The sequence below is a fragment of the Marmota marmota genome, unplaced genomic scaffold (assembly GCF_001458135.2).
Source record: "Marmota marmota marmota unplaced genomic scaffold, marMar, whole genome shotgun sequence".
In the NCBI taxonomy this organism is placed as follows: domain Eukaryota; kingdom Metazoa; phylum Chordata; class Mammalia; order Rodentia; family Sciuridae; genus Marmota; species Marmota marmota.
Window position 1 is genome coordinate 5,311,839 of NW_025999968.1, and position 25,988 is coordinate 5,337,826.

General features: G+C 36.5%; 1 protein-coding gene and 1 long non-coding RNA gene across 47 annotated transcripts in view; one reads left to right on the plus strand and one right to left on the minus strand.

Annotated features, from left to right (window-relative positions):
* Positions 1-25,988, plus strand: part of Zbtb20 (zinc finger and BTB domain containing 20) — an 809,739-nt gene that overhangs the window by 649,052 nt on the left and 134,699 nt on the right. For 3 of the 46 annotated variants that reach the window (XM_048803906.1, XM_048803905.1, XM_048803912.1), the window contains exon 1: positions 22,893-23,224. The exons of 40 other annotated variants lie outside the window; for them this stretch is intronic. The gene's annotated coding sequence lies outside the window, so the exon portion shown is untranslated. Of the gene's footprint in view, positions 1-22,892; positions 23,225-25,130; positions 25,338-25,988 lie in introns of those variants that run through there. 3 more of the 46 variants (XM_048803882.1, XM_048803881.1, XM_048803909.1) reach the window with 1 other exon arrangement.
* On the minus strand, positions 1,936-7,862 carry LOC125617020. The gene is made up of 3 exons (XR_007347879.1): positions 6,795-7,862; positions 5,433-5,435; positions 1,936-1,946 (listed from the first exon to the last, which is right to left on the minus strand). It is a non-coding gene; the product is annotated as an uncharacterized LOC125617020 (long non-coding RNA).

Consider the following 25,988-nt stretch of genomic DNA (forward strand, 5'->3'; position numbering starts at 1 on the left):
TATACATATGCTTTGTCAGGAACAAAGAATTTTTCATCAAACCTAATTTCAAGGGCATCTTCAACAAAAATTAGGGGGGAAGATAAAGGCTACTTAAGCGGTGATCCAGTGTCTGAAAGCAAAGTTGAGGACATCATTGTATCATCAAGGTCTGGAATAACAGGTAACCCTGAGCTGGTTGTCATCATTTGAAAAGCCTACGGGTATTTGTTTTATTATTGTCTCACTTAGTCCTTACTTAGCTGAGAGTGTCTCACAAGGGAAGTGCTGCTCTGAGACAGTGTCCTGGACTTTGTTTTCTATTTGTTTCAGCACTTCAATAAATGGTCTGTTACCTGCCATTATGACCTGCGTGCATTTACTGAGCAGTTTTTCAAATCAAAACAAAATTATGTGGCTGTGTTTCTAGAAAGCTGAACCATTTTCAAGATAGTATGGAATTAGAAACACACATAAACACATCCACGCAGCTGGATGTTTGTACTGGACACATATGCTCAGGCATATTGGGGAAAATAAGAAGAAAATAGGTTGGACAGTACAAATAGAAGGATATAACTTGTTCACACATTTACAACCTGTGCTCCCAACAGTGTATACATGTGGAAATGACTTTGTAAAGAAGACCCACCTGTGTGTGTCTACACACAAGCATGTTCCTCTTAACACTCTCCTGGGGACAGAGGACACAAAGCAATTTTTAAAATATCATTCTAACTACTCTGACAGTGTAATGATATGGGTAGTGACTTAGGGGGTCATAGATGAGAGAAGAGGCAATGGCTTACCTCTGGTATTGATGTGGTAACTTTTTATAGGTCCTTCCTTGAAGACAGCTTTAGATATTTCAAGACCTCTTAGAAAAAATTTTCAGCACCTTCTGTGCTCCAAATTGAGTCAGTTTGCCTCATGTTTCAGTATAACTGAGTAACAGGCTGGCAAATTCCCTGCTTTTCTATTCACCAATAACCAAAATAGAACTCACAAAAACTCCTTCCTTCTCCCCCCTTTTCAAGAAACATCCCACTGTGCCACCCCATCACCACCACCACCACCACCAGGGAGGAGCAGACCGGAAAAAAAAAAAAAAAAGTAAATAGAGCCAGCCCTGAAAGACAAATTCCCAGCTGTACCTCTAGCGCTTTGCTCAGTACTGTGAGCTTGCTAGAGCTGGCACATTTTTTATAATACAGATGCATAAATGTACCGTCTGAGGCAGAGGAATTGCAGCCTCCCCTTTTGGTGTTTCCTGACTGTCTTGGTCTTAAGTATATTGCACAGGAGTAGCCTCCCAACCCCAGAATAAAAGACTCAATTTGCATCTGACCATATATTTTTTTAATTGTAGCCTTCTGTGACTTCGTTTTTCGTAAAGTTTGTGGAAAACTATCATTTTCAGACTTTCATAGCATTCTTCCAAATACAGACTTCCAGAGTCTGTCTTACTCTCACACATATACACATGCATACACATTTACAGACTACATCTTTTTAAGTGAAATATGTAAATCTAGACCTCTTCTTTAAAGGTTTTCTACAATGTGGGGGTTGGCTGTGTTTAGTAATGAATTCTTTCATAATAGGCATAATATAATCAAACCAAATATACATCATTGTTCAAAGCCAATATGATTCTAATCTTCCTGAACCATGAGATATGTATTTTTAAAGGGCAAGCTTATTTTAGGGAGTACCCCTTTTTCTTCTGAAAGAAATTATTTTCTATCATGAAAAAGTTTAATGAATAATACTGATTAAATTTTAAAAAGGAAAAGGATGCTTCATACAAAGGTCCAGATAAACATCCAAACTTGAGCCAAACTTTGGTTAAAAATTTAAATCTGCTTCTTAGGGATAAAGATTAGGAAGACTGAAGTCTATGTCAAGGAGTACAATTTACAAAGGCTCTTTCCAGTTGCTCAGGGATGAATCCCAGGAATTCAGACCTGCATTTGAGAATAGGATCTGCTTATTCCTCTGTTCTTTGGGGCAAATTAGTTCATTTTAAGCCACAGTTTCCTCAGCTATTTATACATTTTTAAAAATGAATAGTAACTCTGATGACAGTGCTCCTTGGATTGAAGTAGTGAATGTAAACTTTTCTAGCATTAGTAGTATCCTTGGAATCAGTGCTTAATCTGGAGATAAATATGAGGCATGCTTAAGTATGTTATTTCTGGCATGTTTTGTTTATATGTGATGTTTCTATATAACTACAACACATGTAATTACACAAACAGAAGTTATTTTGCTTCTTCAAAGTGACATTTATTGCACACTGACAATGTGCCAGGCAGTGTGGAAAGCACTCAGTGAACAGGATTTCATCGAGTCCTTATAAAAGTCCTGTACATTACCATTAATATGCCCATTTTTCAGATGAAGGGACTGAAGCCAAGACAGCATGAGCAGTTTGCCCACAGTTAGATAAGTAGGTACAAATGGGATCACACTTTGAATCAGGCAGTCTAGTCCTCAACAATAACATAAGAAAATAATTACAAACAAACAAACAAAAAAAAATTGTATGCAAGATGTTTATCATAGATACATATTTTTTACCTTTTTGTTGCAGACATTTCAAACATACACAAAAGCAGAAACAATATCATAGTGAACCCTCATGAGTTCCTCACTGTGCTTTAACAATTATTATTGCTCATGGCAAATCCTATTACATATATTTCTATTATAAAATTGAAAATAAGTTAGATGCTCAACTTCAGGGGACTGCCTAAATATAGTATAACATCCATTAGATATAATTTGGGGGACATTAAAATGTTTATGAAGATCTTATAATACCATAGATAATTTACATTACATATTAAATTAAAAGAAAACATACATGACTATTCATATGGTATAATCATAGCCAGTTTCTAAATATACTATAAATCTTAGAAATATAGAAATTTTAGTTTTTGTTTTACTACTTTCCTGTATTTTCTAAATTGCATATCATAAGCATATTTTACTGGGAAAAAATAATAATTTCCTAATATTTGGAAAAATATATATGAAAGGAAAACTTACTTACCTGACTTTTTCATGGAAATCAGGTTTACATAAAATTCTTTTATTATCTCCTCTTAACTATCAAGAGATATTTTCATCTTATTAATTTTAAGTTTTGATATGCATATATTAAATTTGTATGCATATCTAGTTGTTGTTGTTGTTGTTGTTGTTTACTATCCTGCAAACTTCTCTAACTGACTTAGGGTCATCATCTTGAATTACAATTGCTTTGTGTTTCTGCTGATGCTGATAGGGGTGTGGAAGTATAAAAATAGTCCTATATATTTGAATATTATTTTGTGGTTTCCAAGCTGTTCCATGTGGCATTAACCATTTGGTCCTTATTCTATAAGATTATTTGCTTCTGTGCTTATTTACCACTTAACTGCTATAATATTTTAGTTCTCATATCTTCTTTTTTATAGTTTTATAGTTTTCATTTCTCTTCTTTAGCTATCAAGTTATTTCTTGTTGTGCAAGCCTCTAAGCTCCTCATTCCTTCTCTGATGCTTACTTCTAATCTGCTTTGGGCAAGGACAGGAAACAACACCTATGTTTTGGTTGTGTATAAAGTGCATGCATTAACTCATTCCCTTGACAAATACTTGCAAGCAGTGTACCTGTGTATTTACTCAGCACTGGGGAGGGGGGAAGTGGGGGGATACAGGTAAATAAGACACAAATCCTGTCCTCAAAGAAGTTTTAATCTAGCAAGAGAACTTGAACCTGTGCCTGCTTTGCTAGAATCTACAATAGAAAGTGATACATGCTCCATAAAAGAAGTACAAATAAAGTGTTCTTGGAGTTCAGAGGAGGGCTGAGGGCTCTACAGAAGAGGTGACACTGAATTTGGACCTTAAAAGGCAAGGAGGATTTGAGCACACAAAGATAAAAGAGAAGCACATTTTTGAAACCTTAAGCAAAGCCTGGAAGAATCAAAGGCTAAAGAATCTGCAAAGAAGTAGTTGAGTTTAACTAGAGCATGAAGTGTGGGAAGGTGAGTAGTGGGAAATATAGTGGTTAAAGTAGATAGGGACCAGAAAGGGAAAGGACTTTATTACCAGGCCAAGGAATTTGGACTTTATTCAGTAGACAATGGGGAGCTATTGGAAGTTTTTAGTGGGAGAGTAACATAATCAGAGCTGTGCCTCCAAAAGATTAATCTGGAAACAATGAATAAAATGGATTGGAGTCGCAAAAGACCAGGGGATGCAAGATCATGTAGGGACTACACAATGGTCCAGGTAAAAGGCATTGAGGACCCTAACTAGGACAGGGGCAGAGGGACTGAATAGATGGTGAACTGATTTATGATGCATGGCAGAAGAGTATTAATCCATTATATTTTGGGAGCAAGGGAGAGGAAGGCACCAAAGACATCTTCATGATTTTGAACCTGAGTGGAGCCATAAACAGAAACATAGGGCAGCAGAGGAGGAGCAGGTTTGGGAGGGGAAAGCACCAGTTTAATTTTGAACTCACTGAGTGAAGACGCTGACTGGGTACTTGGGAAAGGCCCATTGGGCTTTTGCAGACCTGAGACTACAGTGCAATAGAAAGGCCAGGCTTGGAGATGAAGATTTTTTAGTTGTCTCCGTCTCATTGAACAGAGGCAAGAGGCAGATCTCATCAAAGTAACTTTCAGGATTTATGGGTGGCCTAGTTGATGCCTGTTTTGGCTCTTTGTAATCCCCCCACCCCCTCCCCATTCTTAGCAGAAAGAAATGCCACACAAGTGGCTTTTAGGCAAGAGAAGCATTGTTTCATACAAACACAAAATATATTCTAAAATAACTTAGAATATAGCTAATGGTGTCAATTTCATATTATATATAGTCCCTGTTTTCACATAAAATATATTCCTACATGACCTTAGAAAATTCACCCTGCCTCTTGCCTTTCTGGTTCTTAGATCTATAGTCAGAGAAATAAAGAAGTCCACTAAAATCCTTGGACACCATAACTGGCTACAAACAGCAGACCAACTTTGAGTCAGAATCACTTGGGGGAGAAGAAGAGGATCATGATTAGGGAACCTGTATTTTTTAAAACTCCCTATATGATTCTGACACAGAACCTATGTTGGAAACCACTGGGCTACATAGCCTCTTCAGTTCATTTCATTTTGTCTCTTACATTCTAAAGTTATAGCAATATTTAGACAAATATGCATTTTTCCACAACTCATCAGTGAGAAAACATATCCAAAATGCAAATTTACTGTCAAATTCAGTTGATTTATAACAAAATACTCCCCCTCTCCCCTTTAGGTTAAAAGGATGATCTATATATTTAAAGCATATTTGAAAGCACTATAATTTAGAAACCTCCTGTGATGTTATAAAATGTGGGAGAGCTGTTGGAGTAGCGTGGAAGGAGAAGGCAGTCGAGGAGGTGGAACGCATGCACACGTGCTCTTTCCCAGTCGTACCCAGGAGCTGCCCACACATCCAGAAACATCCACAACCATGTGTGCCTGTGCTCTGCAGTTGATTGCAGTGTCCTTGTGCTGCTTCTGATTGTACCTCCCACATTTTATATATATCAACATTTCAGAAGAACTTCTGTGTGAACCCAGCATAGGTCTAGAGTGGAATAAAAGATCCCATTAAGATTCCAATAGGGCAGATCAGCTTTTTCTAAAGAAAGATCATCTTTAACACACCCTGTTTGTTTTGTTCAGTTTCCATCATACATTTCCTAATTTAACTTTTACATAGCTTTCATGAGACAGCAGTCATTCGACATTCAATATTCATAGAATGTGCTTTCTGAAGACCCTGCAGAATCTAGAGTCTGCTGGACTGGAGGGAAGGTGAGGATTGAGGTATTTTTACTTTCTCCCTTCTTTCCAGTGATGATGCAGTGTGGACAGTTTGGACAAATTGGTCTGGATTAACCTAGACTGTAAAGATAGGTTAGAATTTGAAAAATCTGAAAGTTACCAACTTCCAAAATAATTTGATATCCTATTTGCTCAACAAGTTTTTATTGAGGAGGTACCATGAGTAGAAAATTCTGCTCATTTTTTAATTCAGGGTTTAGAAGCCAATTGTAGTGGTACTACCAATTTCTAGACATAAGTGCTGAATAGGACTAAGGTAATCATGTTAGTACTTCACCTTTCGTTAGCCCTTAATAGTATTTTCACTGAATTATATTTGGCACCCTCCCGTTATCTAAGGAAACCCTGCCCTCATCCTCATTTGTATTACCCCATCACCCATCTTTCAGTCTTCAACTCCACAGTTATCCATTTCCTTTCCCCAGTCAAACTGTGGATTCTTGACTTTAATTGCATTCAGTTAGGTGGTCTGGTAACCTCATTAAAGTAATTTATTCCCATGTGTGAATGAGGTTTTACCTTCTTGGAGAAATTTATATTTTAAAAAAGTATCTTGCTAGACAACCATGTTTTTCCCCTTTCAGTTAATGAATGACTTGTGAAAGAGATGCTTTTTAGTTGGGCTCTCAGACAAATCCACTTTGTCCTGGTCTCCTAACACTCAAAACTATATTTACGGTTATAAAAGAGAAAAACATGAAATCAGCCAAGCATCCCTCTATCTAGCACTCCTACATATTCTCACTTCTTCATCTCCCTCTCTCTTACCATCCCCTTCTCAGCTCTATATCCCTGATATGCAACACAGCACACCTATGTACCATACAACTGACTGCTTCCTCCATCCTGGTCCCACCACCTTAGTTCTAATCTGTTCCCATTCTAGTTCCTAAGTCTTGGATGCATCTTCCATTTATAATCTTAATACTGCTCTTTGAATTGATCTCTTTAGATTTTGTTCCCATACCTTGGAGATAGTTTAATAAAACAGAGGAAGCATAAGCCATCTCCATAGATGCCATTACTAGGCATGTGACCTTGGGCCAGTTATTTGTCATCTCTAAGTGTCTGATTTCTAATATGTAAAATGGGAGTATTGTGAAATTAAATACGATACATAAACAGGATCAGGAACATTTCATTAAGAGTTCAACATATATAAACTATAATTGCTACTATTTCTTGTTATCTCCCCTTCCCTCAATGACTTTGATTTGGATTCCCTCTATTGGTTCTACAAGAATTAGGAGGACAATAATTTGAGTGTGTGCTGGTCAGGACTAATTTTCTGGATGTGACCTTTTCAGCTGCATTTGATATACAAAGTAGGTAATGACAGAGACCGCATATCTTCTGAACAAAGACTTAGAAGACAATTTTATAAATACAAGCAGATTTGTGGGGATAATAAAAGGTAAGATTTGAAACCATGTCTGTTCCAGGAAATCAGAGGCTTATGGCTCCTGTACCTATTCTTAGAATGCAAATTCTCTATACTGGACAAAGATGAATTTCACAGTCACAAGGCAGTGCTAAATATAATTAAGAATATGATCTCTCTGATAACTCATTGTATTAAGAAAGCATGGTCGATTACACAGAGAAAAGTTGTCTCCATTTCAGGGAGGTGTTTTTACCTGCTAAAGGAAACAACAGAGACGTTGAAGTTATCTCGTTTGTATGCAAACACCACTTAAAATCCATGGATAAAAAGGCTCTAGCTTAATTGCCTTGGTCGAATTATTTAATTTATCTGAGTCTCAGTTTCCTTATCAGTAACAGATTAATGATACCCACCTTGCAGACATATTATGAAGATTAGAAATTATGTATAAAAGTGTGGCATAATGTTTGGTCTAAATAAATGTATTTCCTGGAAGACTAGAGCCAAGTTTCTCTTCAAGATGAAAAAGGAACTAAAATTATGCCCATTTTCCACATATAACCAAGCTCTATAATTTAAAAACAAACAAAAGCCTATCTAATCACTATAGAACATGGAAATAAACATTTTCCACTTTTGCCATTTTAATCCCAATTTGTCTAGTAAATATATGCAGATAGGCAGGTCGGATATAAATCAAATACTTTTTTCAATATCGTTAAAGAGAGAGTTTTGAAAGGATTCCTAATGTGCTTTAGCAGTATAGAAGTGTCTTTTGTTATTATGTAAGGGAAACATAGGGTAATCTGAGGCTGTGTCATTAAAAAAAGCCATAAGAAATGATCACCTCACATTTTATGAAGAACTACAGAGGCATTTACTAAAACCTCACTAAATAGATGCCCTATTTCAAAATATTCAATTCTGAATTTCCAAGTAGAAATATTGCTTCCATTGAAATAAATCTTGAGCATTTTAGATAAGTTGAGAAATTATGTGCTGAGTGTTTTTTGTTTCTTATTTCTAATGAATCAGTAATTTTGACCTTCGTTCCATATGCCTCTTTAATTTATGGTGAATAAAGTAATAGATTTTTCAAAAATTAATACATATTCTCAAGCCACTAAGTTTCCAAATTATGATATTTCCAATGGCAAATGAAATAACATGCTGTCCATGCAGTTAGTGATTTGAGGCAATTTGAACATCATGATAAGAGGGGGGGAATTACAAGCAGTGTTATAATTAAAGGTCTGTTGATTCTTCAGTTTAAATGCCATTGTTGAAAGATTTTTCACTCAGATGTCAAAGTCTGTGGCCAGCCAAAACTTGGCATGCTAGAACTCAGCCCAGGGAAACATTGTGTTCTACAGATTTAAAAACCAAAATCTGTTAAGAACAGAAATGTTGGGCTTGGGCTGATTTCTCATGAATCAGAACCAGAACATAGCCAAATACCACCTCCTCTTTATGAAAGGAAGTAGTGCAGGTGGGTGCTAATGGGAAATGTTTGTTCAGATGGAAAATGAAGGGAAATTATCATTAGATGTCAACATGCAGTACAGTAGGTTAAAGTTTTATATCATTAAAGCATGTTTGAGAAGTCCAAAACACTTTAGAAGCCTATTCTAGTTAGTTCTTTTAGTTAGTGTTAAGTAGGAAGCAATATTTACCCATTTTCCAAGATTTGTGCGTTGACGTTCAGTTTCTCCATATCGCGTTCCTTGCTAATACGAAAATTTGCTTAGCAAATTACTAAGCATACTTAGTATGAAACTTATTAATTTTGTATATGAATATATTTTTCTGATATTTCCTTACTATATCACCTTTTTGGCTTTTTTTCTTATATGTATATTTTTTCTCCTACAAAATAGAAATCTTGCTATATACATTGTTCCCAAATGCCATGTTTCTCTTTCTTAAATGTGAAGGTTATAAATAAGTGGCCTGTGTGCTGCAACTAGCTAGCTCATAGAATGATGTATTTATTTACTGTCTGTAATATAATTTTAAATAATCTGAGCCAGATTTTTTAAAAGGAAGAAATTTCACACACACACACACAAAAAATAATAATAATAATAATCCAGATTTTTCTGGCTCCCCTCGAACATTGGCGATCTGGCAACTTTGGACCTGCATCCTTCCGTGGCACCAGTACTAGAACTGTGTAGCAGCTGCTCCCTTCAGACAAACCATGTTCTCTTCAGCTTGACAACTCCCCTGTCACCCCACATTTTATGCTACATGACTAGACTCATTTACTCTACCACCATGGCTAAGGCGACATTTGATTTCTCTCTCTTTTTTTTTTTTTTTTTTTGCTTGTGGTAGTTGTTTTACATTCCCTTGCTTTCCTTGCTTGTCTTATTGTTAAAGTTTCCAAAAATCTCCTTCCAATAATGGGTAGCATTGCAAAGGCTATCTATATTCAATGATATTCACAAAAGCATTATTGAAAATGATGAAAATCAGAATATAGCCAATATATCCAAAAATAAGGGATTGTTCAAATATATTTTGATACATGCATAGAACAGTATACTCTACAGGATTTAAAAATATATCTGGAAAGAATGCAGGTTGCAGAACAATATATATAGCAAGAATTACAATTTTGTAGGAGAAAAAATACACATATATATAAGAAAAAAGGCAAATAAAGTGATATAATAGGACAATATCAGAAAATATATTCATATACATAAATACATACATAAAATTAATAAGTTTCAAGAATAGCTTTCATAGGCCTCCTTCTGTCTGGCTTCCTTACTTCATTCTGACCTAATAGTTGTAACATATTCTGAAGCTATTTTTCAATTCTTTGGCCAAAACTGGTTATCCGTCTTGCCTTTATTCTTTAGAGTATACAGTCAAGATTTCAATAGTTGTTTTAAATGTTTTTTAAAAACATTCTTGCTTTCCCACAGGCTAGACTGCTACCATGTCAAAGCAAGAGATCCATTTCCTGTAGATGGTTTGTTCTTTTAAAGCACCTTTTGATGACACCAAAAATATTCAAATCTTTTGAAAAACATCTTGGAACTGAAAAATTACTCATAAATATGCACTAACACAGACAGAGGCTCTTAGGGGCTGAAACTGAAATTCATCCTTACAAAGGCATCAACTTTGTGCCAACTGTAGGAAGCAAGGCTCCCAGGTAAAAATCATCTAAGCATTATGGAAATTCTTCTGATCCCAACACTTAGCACAATGTCTGGCAGATAGGAAAGCTAAAAAAAAAAAAAAAATACTTGTTGAATAAAATTCGAATAAATTCACACTCCCACCAAGGAATAATTAACCTGCATATCAAAAAAAGTCACTTGTCTTTTAAATAAAAACCAAACAATAAAGTTAGGATTTTACTGATTGCTCTTTACACTTCAGTGTAGTTGCTTCAGAGTTAATAATACCATAATTTTTCCTAGGGAAAAAAAATGTCTATGTGTGTGGTTTTGTGCATGTGTGAGTTTAGGGAAAAAGCAGAAAGGAATAAGCAGTGTTCTTTTCAAGGAAGGAAGAGTTGTGAAAACTCCAGCTCTTACTGTACCTCTTCCTCCCAGAAACACTAGCCTCACTGTGATTTCATTGTCTTGACCAACTTTCTCAACTTCTGGAAGCGTTCTTCACCTTAGAGCTCCATATCCTCTATTTTCATGATTCTCTTGCTATATTCTTAAAATCTATGGGCAGTTTTTTGGATCACCTCTCTGGAGACTGAGTATCTCGTTCTGACCTCTAGACCCTGGTACTTTCCTGAAGTAGACTGAACATTTCCAACTGTTCCGTGTAGGTCACCTCTTTTAAGTATTCCAGAAGGTAATCAAATTGATCTCAAATGCACTTTGTGCTTTCTGATCCCCATGTTTTAATTCATTCTGTACCCCTTGTCTAAAGCCTATCGCTTCCATTTCTAAATGTTGGAATTTTTCCTATATTCCAGCGTCCATCAAACACTGCTTTCTTTAGGTAACTTTTTTCAGTGTCCATCATCAAATAGTATTCCTCAAGTCACTGTATCAATGAAATCAGAACTTTATTAGTAACCTTTATGGTATTCATTCTATTACATTGTGTTGTAGTTACATGGTATTTATTTTCTCCCATATTCCAAATACTAGGTTTATGGCATCATACTTATTTGGAGGAGGGGCTACATTCTAGAGCTTCTGTCCTAGCAGCATCCTTTGCCCAGAGTAGGTGGTCATTAAATATATATTGAATTGAAATGGGTTTATGTTTTGATGGTTATACATGCATTATGATTTGAGAGTGCAAAACGTCCACATGCTCCAAGTATCTCTCCTACTTTACAGTCCATAATATCTTGCTTTGGAGACTTTTTCTTTTACAGATGTAGGGATTTTCTACAAAATTGGGTCTTTTTGTTCCCTAGCAGGTAAACTATTGGCTGGGCAATATATGGGTTCTGCTACCTTCTAAGATCCAGTCATTATCCCTTAAGAGGAAGCAAAGACTTAAAAAAAAAAAAAAGATTGGAAATCGAGTATGCTCTCAAGAGGGAGAAAAGGATCATGAAAGAGTTAGAGTGATGCATAGGAGCTTGGGCTGTGCCACTCACTTCCATGTGCCCTAACTTTTCTCATCTGTAAAACTGGATGATAATAATAATAATTTCTACCTTGTAAAGATGTTATGAGGGCTAACTAAGTAGGTTTAAAAGTACTTTGAATAATATGGTCAGTTATTATTAAGTATTTTATATATAACATACATATATAGGATATAGAGTGTATATGTGCTAATATATTCTTAATATATAATGCATGCATAAACACATATATATTTATTTAATAATGGTTTGGGTTGTTATTTCACCAATGAACCTAATGGCAGATTCCAAAGAAACTCCTTGATAATCCAGAGACCCTAAATGTTGGGATAGGGAGTGTAAAAGAGAAGAGCTCAAGCATTATCAGACAGACCTAGTTTGAAGCACAGATCTGCCATCTCTTGACTATGTACTTTGTGGAAGTTACTTCACCTGTCAGAGCCTCAGCTTCTTCATCTGTAAAACAGGAGAACACCTGTCTTTTACTTTTGTTTTGATTAAATGAGCTTCTATTCTCTGTATCTGTTCTAAGACTGGACATCCTTTTTTTGGTGATTCCTGTCCTTTTCCTGAACTTCACATTTCTTTTCTCAACAAATTAGATTTTAGACTTTTTGTTCTGAACAAACTTAGAAGAAACTACTGGCACTGTTTCAGAAAAAAAATGGTAGCAGTACCAGCTACTAATTTCAAATTATTAATAATTTAATATAATAGTGAAATGTTAAAATATGTACCAATTAATATGCACCAAGACTAATAGAGAACAAATATTCACCAAACTGTAGCTAAATCCTTAATCTAGAACAAACTTCCCAGTCAGATCAGATTGTTTTTAATCAAACGTCTTCTATCTTTGGAAATCATTAACTATACTAATCCACAGGTTTTACAGTTGGTCACTTTTTAAAGTACAAGAAATTAGGTTTTTATTGAAAACAAAAAGTCCTTTGTACTTAGTCCTATTTGAAGGAATATTTGGTGGTTTGAGGAAAAGGAGAAACAAAGCATAAAAAAAAAAGCAGTCTTGAAAATATCTACAAACTTCAGGACATTTGGATCTGAAAGAAAAAGTACCCTGTAACATACCTTCTCAGTTTAGCCGTGTTCTTGTAGTGCTGTGATGTGGCACTTAATGCTCTAGGGGACCCAGAGCAAGTGTTACAAATGCAACCAAAAGTCTCATGAAAATGAGCCTCTTAATAGCGTGTGAGCTGGTCTGCAATGGCCTCAGGAAATCCCCCCAGCTATTCACGTCCTTTTTATTCACTACATTCTGTGACTCAAAGGGAAACTTCACTTCACCTCCTTGACCAGAATTGAACAGACATTGATTTGGTTACCTTGTGCTTTATTTATTCATTTATTAGTCTTTGTCATTTGTATTCCACAAGAAAAAAATAATGTATATTTCCTTTGCATAATTTTAAGTTTAAGAATGTGGAAATTTGTGTCTAGTGAAAAGTACATATTTATGTAATTTTTTGAGTTGCTTATTTTAACTTAAAATATTTTCCATCAAAATTATAATACATGGAGCGTCGTCTTCACCATCATCGTGCAGAATGACGCTACTTGACACATTAACTGAATTTCTAAAAATGGCGCATGTAAAGTGAGTCTTTTAAAAGAGAATCATGTTTTCCATTCACTTCTATAATTAGTCAGGTTAAGTGTCACATGGGAAAAATAAGTGGCCCAATGCATAATTTTTTAAAAAATTAAGAATTGCAACTTTCACCTCAGTGATAATGATGCATTTATCTATGGACATTTTATGTGCATTAATTGCCCCCCAAGAAAAGCTAATAAGAAGTGAATCCAATTAAACAGCAGATAGTTTGGAAGCAAATGCTAGATATAAACCACTATATTAGAGGCAGTGGAAAATCCAGAGACATGTTAAGCCAGGGTTTATCCTCCCAGTTAGGGATGCACAGCCAAAAAGGTGGAATTTTATACACAATTGAAGACTCAAAAAAACAGTTTAAGATATTCAGATATATTCTTTGCACAATTGTTTTAGAGATTTATTTTAAAATATACCACACAGAGCTGCATGCAGTGGCACATGTCTGTAATCCCAGTGGCTCGGGAGCAACAAAAAAAAAAGTTCAAGGCCAGCCTCAGCAACTTAACCAGTCCTAAGCAACTTAGTGAAGCTGTCTCAAAAAATAAATAAATAACAAAAAGCTCAGTGGTAAAGTGCCCCTAGGTTCCATCCCTAGTACCAAAAATATGTGTGTGTGTGTTTGTATTTTATATATGTATATATGTATGTATATATATATCACAATTTCCCTTCATATACAGGACGAAGTAGGTACCATGTATTCTTATGACTACCTAAATAGCAGTAACACATGAGCTCTTCACCTAAACTCAACTCACAGATTTGTTTAAACAAAGTTTGAGCATTTCAAGCAATAATACTTTGCTTTGTGGCAGAGGACATATTCCTGTTCCTTTAAATATTGAAGACCCAATAGATTTGCAACAAATTTTCTTTCAGGAATACTTGTTGAACTAATTGGCATTTCTAAGTAAGATCTTATGGAATTAAGGGAGCAAGGAATGAACTCTAAAGATTTTTTTTACCTCCTCAGTACCAGCTTTTGTGTGCCATCATTTCTTTAGTTTTTAAATATTGAATTCATTCTTACTTAGGGAATCTGTTCAAAGTCAAGTCAATGGCCAAAATAGAGCCATAGGAAGCTTTGCAACAGTGTCTATTGAATGTGCAATTTATCATGATCAAAATAGAGATTATATAGGAACTTAAAGGAAATAACAACTTTAGCACCACCTTACTTATAATCTACCAAAAAAAATTATATATGTTTAGTGGTATACTATAGAGTTATGTGTGATTTACAAGTCTGAAAGTATGTAAGCTACCATATCCAACATATCTATACATACCTTTACTCTCCTGCCAAAGAGTAAAGAGTAAATAATAAAAACGTCAGTAACACCAAGCTAGTGGAGTCCTTAGTTTATAAAGCATTTTGGATACTTCATCCATTTTGATCCTCAGAACAACTTGTAATATTGGTTAGGTACATTTTATACACATTTTACAAATTACAAAAAATCTATGAAATTTAAAAGGACAGATGACTTACTTAAGGACATAGAGCTCTTAAAAGGTGCAGCTGCTTCTCCTGATGCACATATTGTAACTGGCTCAGCAGAAACAGCCATCAGAATCTTTGCCTTGCCCCAACCTCCTACAAGGCACAGAGAAGTACCAAAATGTGATGTGTAGATTTAATCTTTCTTCAGTGGAAAGAAGAGCCCTTGAGCCAAAAGGGATGCACACTACAATTTCATGCAAAAAGGAAAAAAGATGGTCAATTATTTTGTATGAGATTCCCCATGACCCTTGCTTACATATAACCCTTAATAAATACTATGAATTTTCTTACTCCAAGATTGGAGAAAATCCTGATGATTTTCCATGAAAATCTCTGTTGCATCTATCTGGCACCAGAGTTCTTTTCAGCCTGCTAAGAATGTGGACTTTAGAACCTAAAAAGGTCTCAATCCTGATTTGAACAGTGCTCTTGCTTACCAGGATTTATATCTTTTCCAGTGAAAGTTATGTGAATATACTGAGTATATACTGAGTTGTCATTGAACTGTCTTCCTGGAGCTTTTTTAAAAATTTTTTTGGTAGCTTTATTTTGTTTATTTCTATGTGGTGATAAGGATTGACCCCAGTGCCTCACACATGCCAGGCAAGTGCTGAGCTGTAGCCCCAGCCTCTTTCCTGGAGCTTTTTACAAACTTAAGAATGTGGTGTGAAAATGAGAGAGATCATGAGTCACTTTATAAAACTCAGTGTCAATGGAAATTGATAAAGAATTGTAGTTCTGAATCCTAAAAGCCACAGAGTTTCTTCAGTGGCATGGAATTCAAAGCTATCACTAAATTCTGCTACCACAAGAATAGAAAGGTAGAGTTTCATATCAAGAGATTCAGTACTTGGTTCTAGAGACTAAAAGTGTCAATGGGTCTTCCATTCAATATCACATCCTTTAAATGTCTTAGATTTCCAGGTTTACAAGTACTGGACATGAGAAGCCTGTTGATTTTTTTACTAGTTACTACGAAATATCAAAGAGATATCCCTAATGCCATGGTCCTAAGACACCTGCAATCCAAACTAATGTTTCTTCCATATTTATTATTATCACTATTATTATTACTATTGTTTCCATCTTGTAGATGAGGAGACAAACAGACTAAGAACATGACCTAAAGTAACATAGCTGGCATCAGAGCCACAGTTATGCTGGCAGATGATCTCACTCATGGTCCAACATGTTTTTTCACTAACCTTGCTGAGCCTCACAGATTTGCCCTGATTCTCAGCTGAGCTTTAGAATCACCTGAAGGGCTTGTTAAAATACAGGCAATCAGATATCACCCTCTGAGATCTGATTCATTAGGTCTGGAATAAGATTTTAAAAAATTACATTTCTAACAAGTTTCTAGGTAATATTGATGCTGCTGGTCCATGGAGCACTGTTTGAGGAGCACTGTCCTTAAACATCATATGGAATAACTGAGTGGAAATGACACATGAAGGCAAAATGGTCTTATGAAGGAAGTTTGTTTTGCAGATGCTACCTCAGGCTGCTCATTTTCTCATTTCTGACCTCCATTAAGAAAGAAAACTAGTGTACAGTGAGGAGCTAGCAATAAAAAACCTCAGTGTTTTGAATGAGAGTTCAGATCTTTCGGCATTTAAGAATTGGGCACTGAAACCCTTCAGTTTGCTTCTAATTAGAACTATTTTTGCAGGGTAACTGGGAGATATGATTGCACACCGCCCCCAGTGAAAAGCTGCTATAAAACTGGATGTGGGCAAATGTTATTAGATGAATGTACAGGCAACTGATCCATTAACCAACGATCTTCAGGTGGATTACATCCTGTCAACCTAGAAAGAAGTTCTTAGTGGAAAGGGGAAAGACTCACCCTTGACTTAACAATTTGGCACAATTTTTCTGAAGATTGGTAAGGGTCTGGTATCACAAACTCACTTTCAACCAACAAAGTGATGTATCTGATCTGCTAAAGTAAAAATTTTTTTATAAAGAGGTAGGAAATATTCAACTGTGTTGAAAGATAATATCCAGATCAGGTAGCTGATTGTTTCTGTGTTAATTTCCTATGGCCATTATAATAAATTACCACATACAAGGTGCTTTCTTAAAATGCAGAATTCTCATGTGGTTCTGAAGGCCAGAAGCCTGAAATCAGTTTCATTGTACTCAAGTCAATGTATCGCCTAGACTGTTTCCTTTTGGAGGCTCTGGCAAATAATCTGTTTTCTTGCCTTTATTTTCCAGAAGCCCCTCCAGTACTTGGCTCGTAGCACCTTCCTTGAAGTAGCCCAACCTCTTGTTTCTATCAGCACACCTCCAACTGACTCTGATCCTCCTTCTGCCTTCTTATAAAAACTCATGATTACATATAGAGTCTATCTAGGAAATCCAGATAATCTCCCCATTTGAATAGTGTTAATTTAATCATATTCACAAGACACCTTTGCCAAAGGAGGTAAAGGGGTTAGGGACAACAAATAGCTCTGGGGACTGGGACATGGATACATTTTGAAGGGTTATTTTGCCTACCACAGTTCATCTGTGGTATGTTTATCAAACTACATTAGGAATATGGTACTTCTTCTTTAGCACCACAGTTAAGAGGTCCTTTAATAAAATTTATCCAAAAGGGTGGGGGCTGGGGTAGTCAGGATTATGCAAAGCAAGAATGTGAAAGCCATTTCCAAAGTATGGGTGGGGAGAGTGAACTAATTTCAGTATCAGGACTTCTACCTAGTTTTTTGACCTTAAGTTTATGAGATAAAATATCTACCACTTGGGTCTTCTCTCTAAATTGAAAGAATCAGAAAATCTCCTAAACCTTTTGCTTCTATAAAATTTACAAGGCTGTAGATGGCATTTTAAAACCAGGAGCTTACTTACATCTCTAATATTCAGAATAAATCTTGTCCACTTTTCTTTTGAATTAAAAAAAATCACTTAAATTTTAAGTTTAGAATGTATTATCCAAGCACTTCTTATTGTAAAATTAATGGTGAGGCTGTGAACATAAACAACACAAGCACTTTTTACTATCTACTTCTTAAATATCCTACCAAATTATATTCTTTAATCACCAAATCATTAGTCATAGGATAATATGTATACCCCTTTTGCATATTAGAAAATTGAGACACAGAAAGAAAAATTGCATGTGTATATGTAGAACTAAGAAAATTAATATTTGTTGGCTTCAACCTTTCTGGGATATCATCTACCACCACAGGCAGGTGTGATACTGGACAGTATATTAAATATGCCAAGCAAAAATGGGAAGACCTTGTCCCCAAAGAGCTCAGTCTCAAGGCTCAGTCACAAACTAGAGGACATACACCAAATGACTGCTGTCATCATTAGTGGGGTCAAAGCAGTGGGAAAGGATTTTATTTATTTATTTTGGATTGTTCTCAGATAAGGGCATGGAATTTGACCATTGATTCTCAGAAGGAAATAGGACTAGTTTGACACAAATCTCTGAATACTATTAGGCTCGCCCATAAACACCAGCTTTTAAATGACAGAGGGCAACAAAAAATACTCTGGAGGAAGTTTATAGGAAGAAAGGCTATGAGAGCTAAACCAGAAAAGGTGCTTGAAAGTAAATCAAATCATGGCATATATTGAATTATGGCATTTATTATTATGTGTGGAGTATGCATGGAATTTTCAGCTAAAAGTTGAGGAAGTAAAGGTCTAGAAACTGTCGTGCATAGTAAATAAATTAATCCCGTGTTCTTTTGTTTTGCATACTTCCTATATTTGGTGACTTGTTCATAAAAATGTAGGATAGTAAAACATGCTCTGACGTGGGCACATCTATTTGTTCACATAATTAGCATGCATGCCTCTGCAAGGATTTCTTCAGTATGATGTAGACACAGTATTTCTTGGACCAAGGATTCTTTGGGAGAAGGAGAGGAGTTGTGCCTGTTTATGACTGTCAAAGTTTCCTAAGCTTATTAAATTAAGATCCTTTATCCTTTCTTCTATAATTTGAAGATTATTCTAGTAATATGTTTGGAGATGAAAAAACCTGCCAAATAAGTCAGGGTCTAATTCAGGAACTAGTCTTCCTTTCTACTCTAAAAGATCAGAGTTTTCACTGATATTTTTTTATTATTGGAACTACGTTGTATAAAAAAAAAATTGGTTTAAGCAGGTCATCAATTCTTGAAATATCTGTCCATAAGAAAATATGTATCTTTGATTGGAATCCCATCACCAAGGAAATGGTTTAAATATCTGTTTATTTCAATGCCAAACAAAAATCTTAGCCTCAACTATTTATCTTTATTTTGCAATGACTTTTATCCTTTTGCCCATTCACTCATTTATCACGTGGCTACTGTACACTAATCGTTTAGGGGGAAAAACACCCTAAATGATTATGCAGACCTTAAATATGTTTATGTGTGTTCATATGCTTTTTTAAAGAGCACATGTGTGATGGGAAGTGAAGAATAGCATAGTCGGGGGAAAAATTAAAGAGACACGATGTAATTATCCGAACTGGAATTAAGCCAATTAATAACCCATGTGCTAACACTGCCCTCAAATTGCTGCAAATGCTGTCAGATATTTAAATATCCTGGGTGGTCCTGGTCAGCAATCTTTGCCTCATCCATTTTCAACATCATTCAGGGACATGGCTCACCTGGCTTCTGAAGAAGGGCCACACCTGAAATAAACTACAGAAGAGGTTCAGATTATATGATTCAAGCACTAGGCTCTCACAAGTGATTACACATGAATTTTTACTAATTTCTTATGAAATCCAAATACTGGTGTTTTATTCATTTGCTCATTCCTTTATGACACACATTTAAGGAATATCTACTATGTGCCAGTATAGTACCATGCCTGAATATGCAGGATATAGAGTCAGATTGCTTGCATTTAAACCCCCAGCCCCATGCTCACTAGCTGAGTGATCTTGAGCAAGTTTCATAACCTTTCTAGACCTCAGTTTCCTTTTCTATGAAATGGGGTTATTGGATTGTGACATAAATGTAGGATTAAAAAATGCAAAACACTTCGCACACTGATTAATACAAATCCAAGTGTTCAGTAATGTATTGGCTGTTGGCTATTGTTGTTATTACGAGCCAGTAAATATTCTCAAATTTGTGAACAAAAAGATAATACAACCTTCAGATGATTTAAGAACCTATTAGTTTAGTGTCTAGAAAATTGGGGTCCTAAACTTTATAATCTCTCTGCAAGCCCTTTCTAATAGAAATCTGTATACTGAATCCTTGATTTACTATATATATGGTTTTTTTCCTTGAGTAGCGCTCTTTGAATGTAACGCACTCAGCACATCCATAATTTGCAATTTTGTTCATTTACATTCTCATGTTATGATTTCCTTATATGTAATACTAGCCATGTACTTTACCATATGTTAGCTCATGTCATCCTCAAAACTACTTATGGGAACAACACTATCGCCTTTAGAGATAGGGAAACTGAGGCTCTGAAAGTAGCTGTGACTTAGGCAATTTTGTTGTTCCAAGTTCATGCTCTCTTTAGTCAGTTCACCAGCGTGCATTTGTAAACATTTCTCTGCTTTGGGCTGTGGCCTAGCAGGTGTACTTTTGGACTTGCTGGAGGATCTGTCAATGTCCTAAATCACTGCTTTCTCTCCCCAACTTCCAAATTGATTGACATGGACCATGTGTTATAGGCATGTTACAGCAGCCATTGTTATAGAGGTTGGTCGGTAGAAAAACTGAATTACTTTGGCTATGACTTCTCTCAGATTACTTGCCTTTGAATGGGCTCCCAGGTGCCTGACAATTCTTTCAGTTTTCTTCTTTCACCCTAAGTAGCAACGTTGTTGCTGGAGCATGACTGACAGATAGTTTTTGCTTTTACATACACCATGATTCTTGTTTTAGGACAAGAGGCTTAATCTTTCCAATAGCATCTGATGGCACTGTTCTTTTCATAAGCACTTCTTTCCTTCTTTAAGAAAACGCACCCTCAATTATCTGTTGTGAAAGGGAAGCTCCTCACTGAATGTGATCATATATGTCCCAAAAAAGATATCATCAAATTCATGGGTAGATAATATAATTTCCCTTTTCTATTTTAGTAGCTCATTTTCAATTGAAATATATCAGGAAAGTTGCCCATGGCTAATCTTCCAGGTAGAAAATTTCATCAGTGACTTAAAACTGCATCATAAACTGAAATATTCAATCTCTTTCACCCACAGTATGCCTATATTTTAGAAATGTGTTGTATGAGAAAGCCACGTCTTCTTATATGGTAATGTGTGTGTATGTGTATACATATTTGTATACATACACATACACACACACTATATATATATATATATATATATATATATTGTGTGTATGTATATGTGTGTGTGTGTATATATATATATATATATATATACACACACACACACATATGTATACACATATATATATATTCTTCATAGATCAATCCATTCACTGGCCTCCATTCTCTTGGAACATGGCACAAGCCAGACTTGGTTGAGAAGGAACCTCTACAATGTTATATTTTTCTGCTTTTCACTGAGAATGAATTAACACTTAAATCCCTTACCCTTAGCATTCAAAATGGACCCCCAAAATTATTCTACTTGGTTATTTAGACATTTTGAGAAAAAAATTGAGGTTTGTGTGCGAGTCATATAGACTTAGAAATCTTCTTGTTCTGGAGACAAGGGTAATTTCTATACCTGTTGGGCCAGAATCTTTAAAGAATACTAGAAATTTGCTGGTATGTGAAAAAGCCTGTTGGGCTGCTAGAGCCCTGGGTTCCAGTATTGACATTGCTATTGCCTTTGTGATGTATTGCCCTCAGTCTGTGGGCCTCAGTTTCCTCATCTGCCAAAATAAAGGCTGGAGAGACTGATCTCCAGGGCTTTTTCTAGCGCTGTATTCTCTGGGTCTGCAAATCGCTTTCAGTGTCTGCCATAGTCTGCCTTGCCAGCTCTGTTTGTCACAAAGATTAATCCATTTTAACTGTACCTTGGAGTGCACCCGGGAGGGGAGGATGGATGGATTGTTTTGCACCTATTATTGCATCAGAACTTTTGCCTTTTTAGACACAATCATGCCGTGCCTAAAATCTGTCTGCCTGTCTGCCCACTGACTTTGTCTGTGCTGATCTTTTGCCATGGTGCCTCTTTTTCCAGCATCCATCTCCCTCCAAGATCTAGATTCGGCATCCGACTGTACCTGTCTTGTTCTCTGCAGCATCTGTCTGCTACACTCCTAGACCATCGTTAATAAACTTTCACACATTACACGCAACCCCCTAATATGTTGGCACCTGCACATAAACATCTACGGTTCATAAAACTAGGGGAGAAAACTCCATTTTTTAAAAAAGACCTCTATCTAGTGCCATTTGTATTTGTACTTTTTGTTTAGTTGTAAGTTTTAATAGTTCCCCCTTTGAGGATTTGTCAGTAGGAGCAGTATTGCTTATCAGAACACACCAACAGTCTTTTTGTAATATTCGCTTTTCCCCTTTGGTTCAGCCGAGCCTGCTGACAGATCATTCAAATTCAATTGTTTTATGTCTAAGCCGAACAGCTAATTAAAGTAGGGATGATTAACCTGACTGGCAGTGTCGCTCTCCCTCTCGCGCTCTCTCTCTCCCTCTCCCTTTCTCTCTCTCCCTCCCTCCTGTTCCAATCAGTCTTTTTCTCACACTCTCTCTCTCTCTCCTTCCGTGTCTCTCTCTCTCCCTCTCTCTCTCTTTCTCTCTCCCTCTCTCTCTCCCTCCCTCTCTCTCCTCTCCACCCCTCTCTTCCTCTCTCTCAGTCTCTCCCTCCCTCGGTTGGTCTCTCTCTCTCTCTCTCTCTCTCTCTCTCTCTCTCTCTCTCTCTCTCTCTGTCTCTTGCTCTACTGTTTTTTTTTTTTTTTTCCTCTCTCTCTCCTAAACGTGGTCTGCTTGCTGATGGCAGAATGGCACTCGGAGATTTGTGCATTGTGTCTGGTTTCCTACGGGCAGGCTGACCCAGTGCCTCCAGGGACTTATCAATAGACCACTCAGAAGAGACACAGACAGGAGAGAGGAGGAGGGGTGGGGGGAGAGAGAGAGAATCAATATCAAGAATAGAAGGAGCTCCGAAGCCATTTTTTTTTTAAAGAAGTATCGGGACTTGGGAGAGGGTGACAAAGAAGGTTTTTCAAAGAGGCAGTGGAGGAGGTTCTAATAAATTTGGAAGGAAACAGTTCCCTGTCTTGGGAAAAGGAGAACTCCTGACTGATTAGCATTCACACCAGGTATGAGATGTTCGCTACCCCTTATCACTGTGTCGCAACCGAGATGGAAAAGCCTTTTTTTTTTTTTTTTTTTCCTCTGTTTTTTATGTGACCAAGGGGGTTTTCAAAAGGGGCAGTGTGACCAGAAGAGGCTCTTACTGAGAGCTTGCAGTGGCTTCTCTTGATCCCAGCTCAGGCAGCTTCCATCAGCTAGTTGTACCGCCAAGAGTCCAGTGAAAGGTGATAGCTGTCATTCTGGGATTCTTCGTGGATCTGACCTGAGAGTAACACATTCACAGTCGAGGAGAAAAGGGAAAAAAAAAAATAGAGGAGGAGGAAAGAAAAGCTCTTTGAGCTGGAACACACTGGCCCTTTCTTCCTGGAGGCAATCCGCTCCAGTTCTTGGCGACATGTCCTGCACTATCAGATATCATATGACTTTTTATTTAGATTCTTTTTCGGAGAATGGCCTGTTAGGACTCTGTTTGTTTTCTTTTATTTAATTTCCTTCTCCCCTCACCCGCTAGTTTTGTGTATCTGTGTGTGTGTCAGAGAGTATGTGTGCGCGCATGCATATGTTGTGTGCAATTTTATCTTTGTTTTGTTCTGTTGATCTGATGCTTTATTTAAGGACAAAGCTTTAATTATTTCAGAATGCTGGTTTAATCATTTGCCAAAAAGAAACCTCAATCTAGGCTTTTGGGGGATTCATTTTTAAACACATCCATTAACACATGAGACTAGAGATCCTAAATGCTTGCTGGCCAGTCCTTGGCCCACTCCCTCACCTTAATTTAACCCTCCTCCTCCTCAGCATGCACAGCAGTGTAAGTTAGGAAACACCTGTGCTGAGTTAAGAGGGAAATAAAAGTAGAGGCAACTTCTTCAAATCTGTACTCCTAGTTTCACTTTAATAAACTTTTTTTTAATCCTTGATTTTTTTTTTAATTTTTTTTTTTTTTTGGCACCCTCTGTTGAGCTTGAAAACATCAGAGATAGTGAACGATGTGTCTGTGGAGCTTTTGTGAGGCCAGCTGAGTACCCCTGGAAAGTAGAACAGGAGCTGAAATTCATTCAGAGACTTAAGAATTAAGTAAGAGATTTAAATAAGATCTGTGAGATCTGTGGGCCGTTCAGGGTTTGGTGATAGATGGTAAAATGGAATAGTTAAGGCTCTTAAAGAGGAAAAAGAGAAATTTCCAGACAGGAAATTCACAGGCATATGTGTTGTAATTAGTACTTTTAAAATATTACTTAATCAAATTTTGACTTTGTAGATCTCAAAATTTAACCAGTCGACATGTAATTGCCTTCCCCTCCATGCTTGCTATGAAAAAGAGATGAATTATACTGACAGTTATTACTGGCTTTCTCCTAAAATGTTGATGTATTTCTTTTTCGGTTTAGAAGAGTTCAAACTTTAATTAGCAGATAAAACCATAACTTCTTTAGGTGTACATATGGTTGCATATACATTATTCTTGTCTACACATGACATAATATAACCTGTTTTGTATCAAGATATATTTTTGTATAGCAACTTACAAGACTGACTTGTGTTCTTTAAATCCATAGTTTTTAGTTTCTTGTTACTTTCTCTGAAATTATTTTTTGCAGACCTTAAATTTGTAATGCCTTATCATAGCCAGAGGTGAATTTTGTTAAAACTTGGAGGAAAATTTATTCCACCCCTTTAAGAGTACCAAAAAGAAAGGGAGAACTATTTTTCGTTCAACAAATAATTTTAGAAACCTTTCTCCCCCCCAACGGAAAACTCCAAAACAGCTTTGTCTCAGAATGTTAAACTTGGCATGGATAAGAAATGTGACTTTTGCTTTGTTTGAGGAAATTTGTTTTTGAAACAACAATGTTATAAATATTTTTAAATTGCCTGTTGAGCATGCGCTGTCTCTGACTTTATTCATAGTTTTAAACACACACCAAAGTGCAGTCTTCTGAATGGCCACAGGTAAGGCTGTTGATTTGTATGATCTGTCTCTGAGGCACCTTCAGTGAGTCTACTCAGTTTTCCAGAAGGGAAAAAGACAAGAGCTGAGTTCAGACCTGGACACCCTACTAAATATCATAGAGCAAAAGTAAATTGCCCCATGAAGGCTTGCACTTTATACTTAGGGTAAGTACTATTCAACTTTCCTTTCTTAAAGGAGTTGCCTGCCTTAACTTTTCGGCTTATTACTAGCAGAGTAAATGAAGAAAAAATTTAACTCAATGAGGTATTTGACTGAAACAAAAAAATTTGCAGATTTTTAAGGGCATCTATTGTGCATAAATTTAGAGATACGAGAATTTGCCAGTGAAATGATAGCAGCTCTGTGCTTACAGAGCAAAGATGTGCTAGTCTGAACATGCCTGATCTGATCTGGAATCGAAAGCTAAATCTAGGTGGGCCTGTAATAACACCAGAAAAGGAACACACATATCTTTTGTGCAAGCTCTTTCCCAACATGTGCAAGGCCCTGAGTTTGATTTCCAGCACCACAAACATTTTAATTGCCAGGCACAGTGGCACATGCTTTAATTCTATTCTGGAAGCTGAGACTGGAGGATAACAAGTTTGAGGCTATCCTGGACAACTTGAAAAACCCTGACTCAAAATGTGAAAGGACTGATGGATGGTTAGGGATATAACTAAGTGGTAAACCGCTTGCCTAGCGTGTAAGGCCCTGAGTTCAATCTCCAGCATCACAAGAAAGAAAAAAAAAAAATGCAAAAAGGGCTGCTCAGTTCTTCAGAGCACTTGCATAGCATACACAAAACCTTTGGT